We start from the raw sequence: 14,085 nt of genomic DNA, 5'->3' as shown, positions 1-14,085 counted from the left end.
TTTGCATTGACAAATAGTATACTGCCTTTCGTGCCTTTCACATCTCACAAAACTGTGGTTCAGGTTTCTGAGGAAAGCAGTTAGAGATGCAGAATACCTGCAGATCTTCCCGGATAATAGAAAGTGACCCAACTTCAAATGGCATACATTGCCGACTTAGACCAGCTCTTGGCGCACCAGCCCTCCCTTATATTTAAACCGGAACTACTAAAATGTGCCTTTTCCCCATAAAACATAACTCGTTAAAGTGTGACATCATAAAACGAGGCTACGATAAAGCAGCCTGGAAGCACCATCAGTTTACACGGGACAATTTTTTCCTCCCATGCCAGCTGATGCCAATGCTTTGGTGCCATTCTTTTCGGGACACTTTTTCCTGAATCAATTTTTCACTATCATGAAACTTCCACATCTCTCTTGGCAAGGGGCAATGTGCAGCACCTTGGGTTTGGGATCTTGTGTGAATAAAGCATTAAGACCTCGACGAGGCAGAACAGAAGGCCCGTGCCGAATGAGATGTAAGAGAGGGCACGTAAAATATTGATAGGGAGTTTTAGTACATCGGCACATTGCTAACCTTAAATTTGATGGCTTCTTTTACCATATCGTTTTCGTATTAAAATTCCATAAAAACTGTTTATGATGACACTAAGCAACAATGAATAGCAAAGCGACAGTGAAGTCAGTGATTTCTGTAGAGCATTCGTTTGCATGTGTAGAGCACCTATTCAACATTGGAGGTAGTGCTTCATAATGAAAGAAAGAAAACTGGGAAGGCTATCTGATAGCAACAAATGTAAATGCAACATGTGACACACATGAAAGGAAGAACTGTGTGAGCATCTCTTCTATAGAGTTGAAGAAAGAAGAGCTGTTGTTCGTATGTGATCAGCAAGAATAGATGTTTTGTTCTTGAAAATTCCTGTCCGTGGGTTACTGATGACACCTTAACAAAACTGGTATTTTAGAGTGTGTGTTATCAATAACTTTTCAGCCGAGAGTACGCAGTGTTTCTGTTCCTTCTTCATTTCATGTGGATGTGTCACTTGCCGCATTTCCATTTGTTACACTAACAAACCAACTGCCCGGCTTCAGTACTTCAAGCCAGAGTTCGAGTTAACTCGCTACTATAACTAAGTTCCTTTTTTTTTTGGTAACTTGTAATTTAACTCTCTACTTTTGCACAGTGGTAACTTCAGAGGAACTCGTTTCTTTTTTAGGTAACTTAGCCCAAGTAACTTACGTTAAGTTCCAAGTTACTTTTAACCGCTATTCACTCGTCCACATATTTTCTTGCTTTTTCTCCCTGTTTTACATGTGTTCGTCTTTTTCTTCTTTCTTTCTTTATTAGCAATACAAAACAAAAGAAAATATGTAGGAAATGGGACTGTACAGTAAACCCATGACGCAGTTCTAGATAAAAAGATAATGTAAAAACGTCACTGTCTTGTGAGGATACAGCAGATAACCACGTTGAATACCTCAGAACTGCATTAGCTTTGGAAAACAATCAGCGTGTATCATTACCCTCGACAAATATATTGGTGTCATCCCCATATAATATACATGTCGCATAGTTCACTATGTCGTTTACATCTATTAAGAGAAATGGGCTGAGAATTTACCGCTGTGGAATGATGATGATGATGATTCCAGTTTTTCTGGCGCATCGACAACAAAGGTCATAATGCGCCAAAACGTTGATAGTAATATGATTAAATAAAACTAAATACAACTAGTGAGATAAAATATGACGATGTCTGATACTGCCAGTATAAAACTACAGAACGTTTAAAATTCCAATGTCTGTTAAAAACTTTAAAATTCTGTTAAAAGGGATTATTGCCTCATCACCTAGCAATAGGGCTGGCTGAAGAGGCAAATGATGTGCATAAAAACCTCTAAAGCGATGTTGACAGTGGGCCTCATAATGAGGACATGAAATGAGTATGTGTATGACAGAGAGAAGTTCACCACAGTGCTCGCAGTGAGGAGGCTCCTCTCCACGAAGCAGAAACACATGAGTGATGAATGTATGTCCTATGCGTAGCCTTGATAGTACAACACTCAGCAGGCGATTTGCTGAACCTTCCTTGTGTCTTTGGATGTTCGGTTTAATGAGATGGAGCTTGTTATACGTCTGGGTGTCCCAGAAGCTTTGCCAGTTTGTATAAATTGATTTCATTAATGCAGATGCAATGTCCTGTAAGGGTAATTCAAATGGGGTAACATCACTAGAAACTGCAGCTACAGCAGCCTTGTCTGCCAATTCATTGCCCTGTATGCCAATGTGGCTGGGCACCCAGCATAAGATTACAGAATATCCTTTCTTGTTTATCGTGTGGGCTCCCTGTGGAATACCAAAGTTTAATGGCAACATACGTGACTGTGCTTCACCAATCTGCACATACCGATATCTGCTGGTAAGTTAGCCCTAGAGGACACCACATACACCATACCTGGGAAGCTTCCTTAGTATGCCGCAATCAAATAGATCAAATGTTTTTTTATGTCAATAAATATTTCCATAGTCAGCAGCTTCTGATCATTGTTTTGTTTTATGTCTTCTGTTGCATTCACAAGGGCTGACTCGGTTGATTTTACTGTACAGAAACCAAACTGAAAAGGTGTCAATAACTTGCGATAATCAAGGAAATGCTGCAAGCACTTTAGAATTAGGATTTTCTCAATCTTGCTCAGGTCCGGAAGAATAGCTATAGGTCTGTAGTTCTGAGCACCTTGTTTACAACCTTTTTTTGTAGATAGGTGTGACACGTTTGCTCCTTTGGACTCTGATTTCGTTGACAAGGGTTGCCATAGGTCGTGAGAGCTGCCTGACAAATTCATTTGAGACCCGATCGCAGCGGACGGAACCTCTATGGCTGTTCATTATCTGCTCAATTTCGTGGGGATCTGTAGCAGCAAGAAAAAAAAAGTTAGGTATGTTCCAGCTTGATCATAAGGGTCCGGCTACAAAAGGCAACTATAGTGGTTCAAACCTGTTATTTCTAAACAGTTCAGTCCATGAACCAGCTGAATAACATGAACTTGCATCTATCGGAATGATCCATGTTATGTCTATTGCACTAGAACATTTTTTTGTTATATTTCATTTTGTGTGGTACACTGAGGCAGGGGATTGCAATGCCCATGGCAGATATTTGGGATGGGTTAACATGGGCACTCTGGTGCGGAGAATGGGCAACGTGCACAAGTAAATTAGACGTTCTCCTCCTACCACGGTATGGTAAACTTACTTGCACTATGATGTTCAGAGCATTCACTGTACCATTATCTGACACTCTGCATATATTTTAAAAGTAAGTGAAAGACATGCACCCTGCTGCCATAGCAAATAGCAAGCATAACTTCAATTCTTTAAACTTGCACTACCATTACTATAGCATGTAGCTTTCATCTTGCGTAGTAATCAGTCCTGAGTGTATTAAATGGTGATGCCCTGCTCATGAAACAACAAGTGGTAAACACTGCCACCACCTCCCAAAATCAGCAAAGCCATCACCTGTGAATGAAGAGAGGGAGAGAGATTATGGATTTAGTGGCACAAAGGCGGCAAAGGCCACAGAGCGCCAGAACCATGGTGAGTGTGTGGGAGATGAGGATGACAGAGAGAGGAGGAGGACAATAACAAGTGAGCGTGGCAGTTAAAAGCTATCTACAGGTATGGGTGATGAGATGATCCAGGATATGTGAGACTTACAGGATGAGCCAGGTGATAAAGGCTAAAAGCGGAGCAATGCTGAGCATCTTCATCTGACTAAGTAACCAACACATTGTCAAAAACTGGATAAATTATCAAACGGGCACAAGAGGGGTATCACCTAGTAGAAGGGCTGGGTGGGTGGAGTGAATGAAGAGAATGTCGAAGGCGGCATAGGCTACATTCTTCATATGTCAGTCCGACAAAGTAATTGCTTACAATGTAATTTGCCAGTACCACTTTATTTAAAATCTGATGATGTATATGCTCTTTTGTCACACTATGAATGTTTATGAGTAGCCACAAAGATTGTGCTCTTGAGGTTGCAGTTATTGGCCTCACTGGACCTTATGTTACCAGCAAAGTATTCTGTAGAGTACCCAGCTCTTTTTCACCAAGTGTGAAACCTGGCTTCCTAGTAAAAGTCTTTCACACTCTGCCTAGGCATTCGGTACATTGCCAAAGCTGCTTTGGGCAAAGTATGAAAAACGTTTCTTCTTGCACTTGTTGACGAATGAAGTCTCTACTTTTTGTTATTGTTGGTGAGTTTTGGTGTATATTTTTTGTGTAAGCACGCGACCAGAGTGGGTGCTCCCATAGAGTGTTCATCTGTCGTGACTTGATTAGTTTCGGGTATCTTTTTGCATGAACACAGGGCCAGAGTAGCTGCAAGTACACTGTTCATCTGTAGTTACTGACTTAGGTAGTCTTGTTTATTTTTTGCATGACAAAAACAAAACATTTTTGCACTTTGCCTGCCGCAGAGTACACATCCTGTACATATTTATTAGGATGCCTACAGAATGTACGAAATGCATTTCATTTCATACTTATATGGCTGATTTCGAATAGTTCGAATAGTTGGGGCACTTAAGTCGGCAGGGCACTTTGCCTGAAACGTACGTATTATGACGAAGAAGTGTCTGCGTCGTGCAACAATCAGATCAACACACTGATTCTATTACCTTGCATCCTACATAGGTGCCCTTTAAATTTCTTGAGTATTTCGTAGTGAACCTGTCTCTCTCTCTCCACTGCTCCTGTCTGCTATTTCTACTGCTATTAAGTCTTATACGTGTTTTGCATGTGTGTATGGTTAAACCTTTGCATTTTTCCATGTTCATTTCTTTTTTTAATTTTTACTCTCCTCCTACTCTTACACACACATGTGGCTGTGTCATTCTCAATCTCCCGTTTCTTCGGCAAATTTGAGTACACTTCATATTGTTGAGCACAAAACAAGTGAGATGCTTCAGAGAACAAATACATCGCGTTACCTGATGTGATGCAGACATGATGTAGAAATGCTTGTGATTAAGATTGTGCCAGGGTGCTCAGTCGCTCGCATTGCCTCCGCTTTTTGCAAACAAATGTGCCACATATGTTTAATATTTTAATGTAGCAGCTTATTGAAAGCACCCACGTCTTGGCACTCGACAACAACGCGTTTTGAAAGCCTCTACAAAGCGTAAAACGCCTTCGACTTGGGAGCGCTCAAAAAAGAAAACAAACTGAGTGGTTGGGCACTACCTGGCACTTGGAGCAGCGAATGGCTTATGGTTATTCCACGCCGTTGTGTTTTCGTGTGGGACAGTTCGTGTAACTAACCAGACCACACTACATCAAACCATGCACAAATCCGACCATGAGACTAAACAAGTGAACGGCCATGTGTATCTTGCTTCTTTAAAATAATAATTCAAAATAAAGATCGTGGCGTAACAACCACCTCCCGAACCGTCACCAGCGCAGGCAGCATAACATGAAACTCCACTCAACACCGGCGTTTTCCGAGGCGCTGTTACACGCTGTACACAGTCACACGGTATCCACCGAATTGGAATGATGATATATGATGAATTCACCCACAACAGAACAGTAAACATCTAAACATTAGCCGATGTGGCACACCGCTTCATTGACACACGCGCACAAATAACAGCTCTCTCGCATGACGACAAGCACACTCAGAATAACATCTTGTCCGTGTAGCTGTTTCATGGTAAGAAGCATATTTTGGACCGAAAAGCCGAAGAAAAAAAAATTGCAGCTAAAGTGGCACGTCTCATCAGTCAACACAAAACACATATGACGTTTGGAACTATTTTTTGCCGCGGTTGTACGCTGTCACAAGGTTCATCCGGGTTCGGCCAAGCCGCGACGAATGGAAGTTGATCACTATTTTTCAGAGCGCACAACGACACCCCCGTTTGTAGCCATACCACATGACTACAGCGACCAATCAAATCGGGTGGATTCTGAACAGTTCATTTTTAACGATATATTGTTAACCGTAGATTTTTGAGAATTTATTGTTAAAGGTGGATAGTTACGCGATTTATTTTTAACGGTGGATTCTTATGCGTATATTCTGGACGTTTTATTTTTAACGGTGGATACTTACGCGATTATTCTTGAGCGTTTATTTTTAACGGTTTCAAATAGGTTACACCCACCAGGGCAACCCTTGACAGTGCCGAGGCGAGCTTCAGACACACTGTCTCGGGCCAAAAATAAGATTAATATCGCGAGTCCAAATAGGGCTTGTATCAGATATTAAGCTGATAAGAACAGAATATGTTTATTCGCTGCAGTTCAGACATTATAAGTATACATGGGGAGGGTAATGAAATGGTACATACATATTAATTGTTTAAAAAGGGGGAAAAAGGAAAAAAACGGTGGGTATATGTACACAGGACAAAACATACGTTTACAAAGGTGTTCTACTGAGGGGTATTTCCGGTGACATGTGTGAAGTAAATGTCCCTTGTTGCTGCGATGGTATCGCTCACGCACAGTTTCTTCATAAGGCGAAGATATGTCTTCGAGCAGATGGGGGCGAGGGCGCGGTCGTTTTTCGCGTCCCAGCTTCCCAAGCTTCCGATGATGATAGCTTCCACCCTGATTCTCTGGAATCGTTGCCTCAGATGTTCCTTCACCACCTGGTACTTCTCCTCCTTTTCTTGTCTTGCTTTCGTGAAGGCCTCTTGTCGGTTATCAAACACGATGGTGACGTCGTATATGATAGCCTCCTCTGCTCTTGCAACGACGAGGTCTGGTCGCAGTACGGTGTTGCCAACCGCCTGGTTTTCCGCGATCACGGTGTACTTCGCCTGGGCTGCCTCTTTCACCCGACGCCCCCGATCTTGTTCTGGCGAGCGGTGTAGGCTGGAGAGCAGCGCATGCAGTGGTTGGCGACGTGTGGCAGTGTTTCTTGTTCGCCGCCGCACCTCCTGCATCGCTTGTCTCCGTTGTCCCAGGGTCGTGCGCCATTCAGTGGGAGCAGGTTGAGGCGGGCCCGGTGGATGAAGCGCCAGTCAGCAAAGCGCGTGAACATGCCTGTCTTCATGAAGTGAGAGCTTGATCGGTCGAGGGCGACACATTCAAGCACTTTGCCTTGGCTTGGAAGGGACCGGAGCTGGTTGTCTCGTGTGGTTGTGAGCTGGCGACGCAATGTAGATATTACCTTGTTCCGCTGGGTGGGCCGATGGTAACTTCGCCTTTTGTCAAGTGGGGTCCTTCGTTTCTGAACTCCCACATGACCGATGTCCTCTTTGATGCTTTCCTTGCTTCCGTCCAGGTGTTTCTTACACCGCATGAAGGCCCGTCGAAGTCGCCTCCGGCCCCGGAGAGGTAGGCGGCGAGGTCAGGCGCTGTGACGCCAGTCTGAACGCGTCTTAATGCCGCAGTGGAGAGAGCGGAGGCTGCCAGGTTCGCGACTGCAGGATCTGGTGATGTCAGAAGTTTGTATGCCGTGTCGATGCGACATAAGTCGCTCAGCTCGGCCGCGTCAGGGATACCACAGGCGCCTCCTTGGGAGCTTCCGTGGATGTAGCCGGTAGAGGTGGACTTGGGAACATGGAGTGTTCTCTTTATCAATGGGCGCATAGCATCGTCAAGGCGTTTCCATTTCATTTTGTTGATGCACCCCATCCGCATTGCGAAATTAAGGCCGGGGTATAGGAACGTCTTCACGGCGTCCAAGCGTTGCCATGGTGCCAGGAGCGATTCCAGGAGCTTTCGGCCGAGTTCAATCGCTTCGGTTATTGTCGATCCATCCGGCACCACGTTGAAACCCACAGGGCGTCCCAGGTAGTTGAAGGTTTCCCCATCCCGTATGGGAGGGATGGGGGTCCCTCGCACTGTGAATAGTGAATGCCTTAGGCCGACGGGATGTTTTCCTGACATGTGCAGGGTCCTGCATTTTGATGGATTCAGTTTTAGTCCAATGCTTCCGGCGATGCACTCTACAGTGTCGATGCGTGCTTGTAATGTCTCGGCTGTGTCGGCGAGGGGCGTCAGGTCATCAGCATAAGCGAGGATGTTGTGCTCCTCGGTCATTCTCTGGACCTTCCTGACGATCACGTCGACAACGAGGTTGAAGAGGAGACCACTGATGGGACAGCCCTGTCGAATGCCAGCCTTGACGGGTATGTAGTCCGTGGTTCCATTGTGGCATACGACTGTGGCCTCGTTGTCTCGGTACAGGTTCCCGACGATGTCGCAGAATGCTTGTCCGGCCCCGGCGCCGCCTGCGGCTTTTGTCAGCACGTGGTGGGGGATCGATCCGAACGCATTGGAAAAGTCTAGGAATCCCGCGTAGAGGTCCATCTTCGTGGTTCTGGCCCGTTCTAGCCGCTCTTGGAGCACAAAGTTGTGCTCTAGCACACCGTCGTATGGCATGAAGCCTTTTTGACATTTCGATATCACCTCATTGTCCATCGCCCATTGGAGCACTCGGGATGTGAGACAGCCGGTGTACAACTTGGCGATTGTTCTTATCAGGGATATTGGACGCCAGTTGGAAATGCCTTCACGGCTTCCCTTCTTGTGTATCAGTACGACCCGGGATCTCTTCCACCGTCGGGGCACCCGACGGAATCTCATGCAGGTGTTGAAGACTGCTGCTAGGAACCGGCAGTCAGGGTCCGCCGCCTTCCAATGGTTGTACGTCAGTCTGTCGTCCCCTGGGGCGATGTTCTCGCACTTTTAAGCCTTTTCAACACCTCCTCGGCTGTGAACTTGTGGAGCGACACTTCTTCCTGTGCACGTGGCCTGTCGTGCAGCGGGCTTGTGTCAGCAGTCTTTCCGCTCCATATTTCTTGGAAGTACTCTGCCACTTCCATCTGCGGAAGATCACAGGGTGTGGGCTTCCCTTGCGTGATGAGGCGAACGGCCTGTCGTCGGTTCCTCCTGTATAAGGCCTGGATTTGTTTCGGGTTTTCCGGGTTGACTGGAGGACGTGTGCGGTCTGCGGCTTCGGGGAGTCGCACATGACGTGTAACAGCTTCCTCAGCGTGGGTGAGAATTTCCTCTAACTCCTTCCAGGTTTCTTCATTTTCCGGTTTTCTGGTCAGGTTTTGAATGTTTTTGAGGTGCTCAGCCAAGGGGTAGCGGCTGTCTGCAGTGTTGCACTGACGGTCGGTGGTTTCTTCAGTACCATCTATCTCTTGCCTGGCACTGTCTGCGTCTCCTCCACCTGGCTGAGAGGTAGGGGATGGTGTTGGCGGTGGTGAGTCCTGAATCTGCGCACCGGGGGAGGGTGGCATGGTGACCTCGTCCTGGCTTGCAGCATTTGGTGGGAGTAGTTCCGCCACGTTTTCCGGATTGCGTGTCAATGGATCGCTCAGTGCGTCACCTGCTTCTTCCTCGGATGGCGCATCGGGGAATGTGTGTAGTGGGTTAGGGGAGCCCTGTTCCGAGTGGGGAAAGCTGTCGTGCTCGCTGTGGCCAGGGGGCACCGAGCAGTGGACCGTGGCGTCATTGGCAGTGTTGTATGTCTCTGTGGCAGAGGTCTCCTCACAGGGAGGTTGTATGGCGTAGTCCGAAGATCTTCGAGTAGTGGTCAGGCGCTCACGGGCTTCTTGGCGTCGGTGTGTGCTTTCGTGGTTATCTCGCCCCTTTCGTGACGGAAAGCTGAGACCACAGCGGCTGCATTTGAAGGCGAAGGACTTCGGACGGCTGCTGACTGCTGTGTGTTGATGGGGACACACGTGCTGTGCTATTTGCTGCGTTGGCCGTTTAGCTAGTGTTCCTGAGCACGATGAGCACGCATACGCGAAAGATGCTATGCGTATCCCGTGTTCCTGCTCCAGATGTCGCTTCAGGGATGTTCTCTGGGAGGTCCACACTTCGCTTCTGAAGGCTCTTGAACATTCCGTTTCGGTGTAGGGGAAAGAATCCCGTCATGCTATTGCCGCTTCGTTCGGGCTGTCGGTGTCCGATGGCCTCAGGTGTTGTGAGCGGGCTGTCAGCGTCGTTATCCTCGCTATTCCGCTCTTCTTCGCATGCCACGGATGTGATCCCAGGGGTCGGCGTCCTCACAGAGGATGTAGAGACCTGTCCCTCCCCGTAGTGTAAAGGGCTACGGGGCTGTGGCTGTAGACGCTCGCAGGGGGCATACTCGCCGGGCGCGGATGTGGTCCCAGGGGTCGGCGTCCTCACGGAGGATGTAGAGACCTGTCCCTCCCCGTAGTGTAAAGGGCTACGGGGCTGTGGCTGTAGGGGCTCGCAGGGGAGACCGTTTGGGGTGGCTGCAGAGTACCTCGGCGTTGCAGACAGAGGAGCGGGTGTCTCAGAGCCGTCTTGTGGTTGTCCGGGGAGCGCGGCTTCTTGGGACGGTGCGGGCAGGTAGGCATGTTGGCTGGCAGGCCTTCGTGGCACGGACGCGGTGGGGCGGGCTCTGGGTTGGCTGGCCTTCATCGTCGTTGCCCTCCTGGGCGGCAGAGGGAGCTGGAGTCCATGACGGGAAGTCCCCCGCTCCACGGCGAGCCGTGGTTTGGAGGCGCTTCTCCCTCGGGAAGGGCGGCGGAGGCATAGCCACGAGGTGACCAGCCCCGGGTCAGGCTGCCTGAGGAGAGGGTAATAATCCACACCCCAAGAGGGGCCCTCCCTTGGCTAGTGCTCGACGCCCTGAAAAGGGCGGTAGGCGGTGAACCACCTACTTAGCACCACCTGAGACGATGAGAGAGTAGCTGCTTTGGCAGGGGGGGCAATGAAACCACACCCGCAAGCGGGCCCCTCCCTAGGCTGATGCCGTAATCGCCCTGAAAAGGGCGGTACTCGCAAGGAGCACTGGTGTCACCACTCCCTGGCCTATGGCGATCGAAAGTGTGCTACACGTTGATCTTAGCCAAAAGGCCGAGAAGCGATAACTATTACACGTCCATCTTTCGCTCTGGTCACGGTCGCGGCACCTGCCTCCTCGGGTGTCACGTCGCCAAATTCAACATGATGTGGTGCGTGTAAGAAGCACCAGAATGATAGTCGGACTGCATGAAATGCGCATGTTAGTGGACGGAACTCGTGTTTCTTTTTCCCTTGTATCCGCCAAAAGACCGAGAAGAGATATAGACTGCACGTCTCCCCCTTTCGCTTCTGTCGCAGTCTCGCCTTCTACGTCCGCGCGTGGCACGTCGCCAGTTTGGGCATCGTGGTATATGGGTACGGAACACTAGGGTGTTAGTACCAATGCATCACGGCCCGCGAGATAAAAATGATTGATTGGAAATTGCAAGAGAGAGAGAGAGAGAGAGAGATAGATAGATAGATAGATAGATAGATAGATAGATAGATAGAATGAATGAATGAATGTGCACCCTAGTGGCCAGACAGGACATTTCCCAGTGGTTGTCTCCAGTGTGTTCTCTGTCTATGTCTGCTGTAGTTTCCCTGCTTTGCTTGGTGTTGTTTCTACGCTTCCCTCGTTTGCGTGTCTCTGGTCATCATGGCTGATGCTTATTGGTGCTGTTTCCGAATTTGTCTTTTTTGTTTTTTGATTTGAGAAGGGTGGGCTACACCTGGAGGTAGTGCAATACCAGGGCAACCCTTGACAGTGCCGAGGCGAGCTTCAGACACGCTGTCTCGGGCCAAAAATAAGATTAATATCGTGAGTCCAAATAGGGCTTGTATCAGATATTAAGATGATAAGAACAGATACTTTTTAAAATGAGTTTGTTACATTATTAGTCTACTTGACAAAATGTGCAACTCAAAAGTATTTACATGATACGATGCTCATAATTTTTTAGAAAGATCTCGTCCTCCGAGATGATAAGCACGGGGTGTTGACCCCACTTTGCTTGAAAACGTTGCAGGCCATGGCATCTCAGCTAAGTCGACAGCAAACTTTGCACTTGCACGCGAAGGTGTCTAACCATTGCCAACATCGGAACTGTTCTCTTGTTTTGGACTACACAGTGAGACCTGGCTCTCCAAAGAATCTGAAAGCCAGCTGCTGTCACCAGAGTTCTGAATCTAGTGCTTCGTTGCGCACTTCGTGATTTACAGGTAAGCGGACACACAATGTTTGTTTGTCTCCTTACAATTTCCCAAAACCGTTTGCTTATTCTACAGTCTAAAAGTACGTGAGCATTTGTCTCTGGATTGGTGCACCAGGCACATTGTGTTGCTGTGGTAATCCCCCAGGCTGAAATTTTGTCCCGTGTGGGTAAGACACCCCAAGCATACCGCCACATTAGGTCCCTCAAAGCTACAGGTACGCATTTCTGCTGCACAATCGCCCACTTGGTGCTTTTTGCGGTTGAGAGATGTTGTCTGTCAAGCCCTTATTCGGCTATCCTATAGATAAACACCGAAGGACGTGTTTGGGTTACCTCAATCCCAGGACATTGCTTCTGAATATACTTGTAGAATTGGACTACCGTTCTATAGGACCGGCTGGGTGTTTCTACTGTGGGGCCAGCTCGAAGTGAACAGATGTCATTGAACATATGGCGAGCTGTTCCCAACAGGTACCACAGCAAAGACTGCTGTGGTGTCGAATCTCCAGAGAGGATTTTTATAGCTGTCCGGATATTCAGTATTTTACAAATGATCTCAAAGTCTGGCACACCCAGTCCGCCTAGCCTCTGTGGCAATCGTAGCGCAATTCTCCGGACGAGCTCGGTCTTCGTCGCCCAGATGAAACTGTGCAGCAAGGTATTCATGCACCTCAAAACTCTCTTTGGGGGCCATGTTACGTGGGCCAGGTGCCATAGCCGGCCTGAGAAAAACGTTTTCACAAGAAAGGCTCGTTCTGTTACACAAAGGACAAACGTCTCGGTTACTGTCACATTTTCGCTAAGCTCTTTATACAAATCTACCCAGTTCATCAACATTGGACCTACAGAGTTAAATGTTACACCAAGTATAGTTAACTGGTGGCACACGGACACTGGGATGGAAGCCGGAACCAGAAAATTTCCTACTGGCAACAGTTTACATTTTGCAATATTGAGGTGTGCACCTGACACACGTGCATACTCATTGAAAATCTGAAACACATGTGTAAACGACAATTCATCACGTACGAAAACTGTAACATCATCTGCATATGATCCCACTTTTAAAGACCCTCCTGCCGGTAATGGAAAACCGGTAATCTTTGTACTAGAGATGATCGCCCGAATAAATGGGTCTAAAGCAATGACAAAAAGAAGCGGTGACAAGGGGCACCTTGCCTTACCCCACGTTTAACAGGGAAAGATGGACTTTCTTCACCCATCACTACCAACGAGCTCATATGGTTTTGATACAAAAGACGAATGTATTGGATGAATGACTCTGGAACACCGTATATATGGAGCACAAAAAACAAATACTTATGGCTTACAAAATCAAACGCCTTGGCTTGGTCTAACTCCATAATAGCTCCAGAAATTGGCCGTGAGTAGTATAGTATCAGCTCAACTGGCCCACAACTTACACAGTGGCCTGGACGCCATTAATGAGCAATTAGAGCAATTTGGGACCCCCCACAGTAATTAGGATAATTCAGGGAGTAATTACACTAATTGGGGAGCATCTAGGACGTGTCCAGACCACTGTGTGAGTTGTGGGCTAGTTGAGCTGCTAAAAAATAAAAAAATATGTAGAAAATAAAATGAAAAGATGGAAATAGAGTGGAGAGAAACAATTTATTCGAAAATCAGCGATGCCGCGGCGAAGAAACGGCTCCGGGGGGACCAGCGCTTGTTGACGTTGGGTAGTTGCAGAGATCGATGACAGGTGGCCACTTAGTTGCAAGGCATCACACCAGATGGCGCCACCATCATAGCTCTAGAGGAGAAAGACAGAGAACAAGATACTAGCGGCAGGTAAAAATTGCAGCACTGGTAAAGAAGTCTAGGCATGCGAGAGAAAAGGTCTAACCGCTACTGCTAAAACAGCACGGAGAAAACAGTACACATCGGGGAAAAAGGCTTACGGGGACGATCGCTTAGGCCTAACCTCAACGTCACAACACTATGCAGCTAACACAAGGCGGGAACCACTGGGCACACATCTCTAAACATGCGTCAACACGAACAAAAGGCTTGCTCACCGCAAAACAAGTCTAAACATGCGAGAAAAGGCTTAAC

The 14,085-nt window shown here is 47.4% G+C and overlaps 2 pseudogenes; both read right to left on the bottom strand.

Moving 5' to 3' along the window:
- Positions 1-6,157: 6,157 nt before the first annotated feature.
- On the bottom strand, positions 6,158-6,333 carry LOC135372942 (U2 spliceosomal RNA; annotated as a pseudogene).
- A 5,174-nt stretch (positions 6,334-11,507) lies between these two features.
- On the bottom strand, positions 11,508-11,678 carry LOC135372895 (U2 spliceosomal RNA; annotated as a pseudogene).
- Between the last annotated feature and the right edge of the window lie 2,407 nt (positions 11,679-14,085).

Source organism: Ornithodoros turicata, unplaced genomic scaffold (assembly GCF_037126465.1).
Source record: "Ornithodoros turicata isolate Travis unplaced genomic scaffold, ASM3712646v1 Chromosome17, whole genome shotgun sequence".
In the NCBI taxonomy this organism is placed as follows: domain Eukaryota; kingdom Metazoa; phylum Arthropoda; class Arachnida; order Ixodida; family Argasidae; genus Ornithodoros; species Ornithodoros turicata.
Note: the sequence above shows the minus strand (reverse complement) of the source record. Positions and strands in the feature narration are given on the sequence as shown.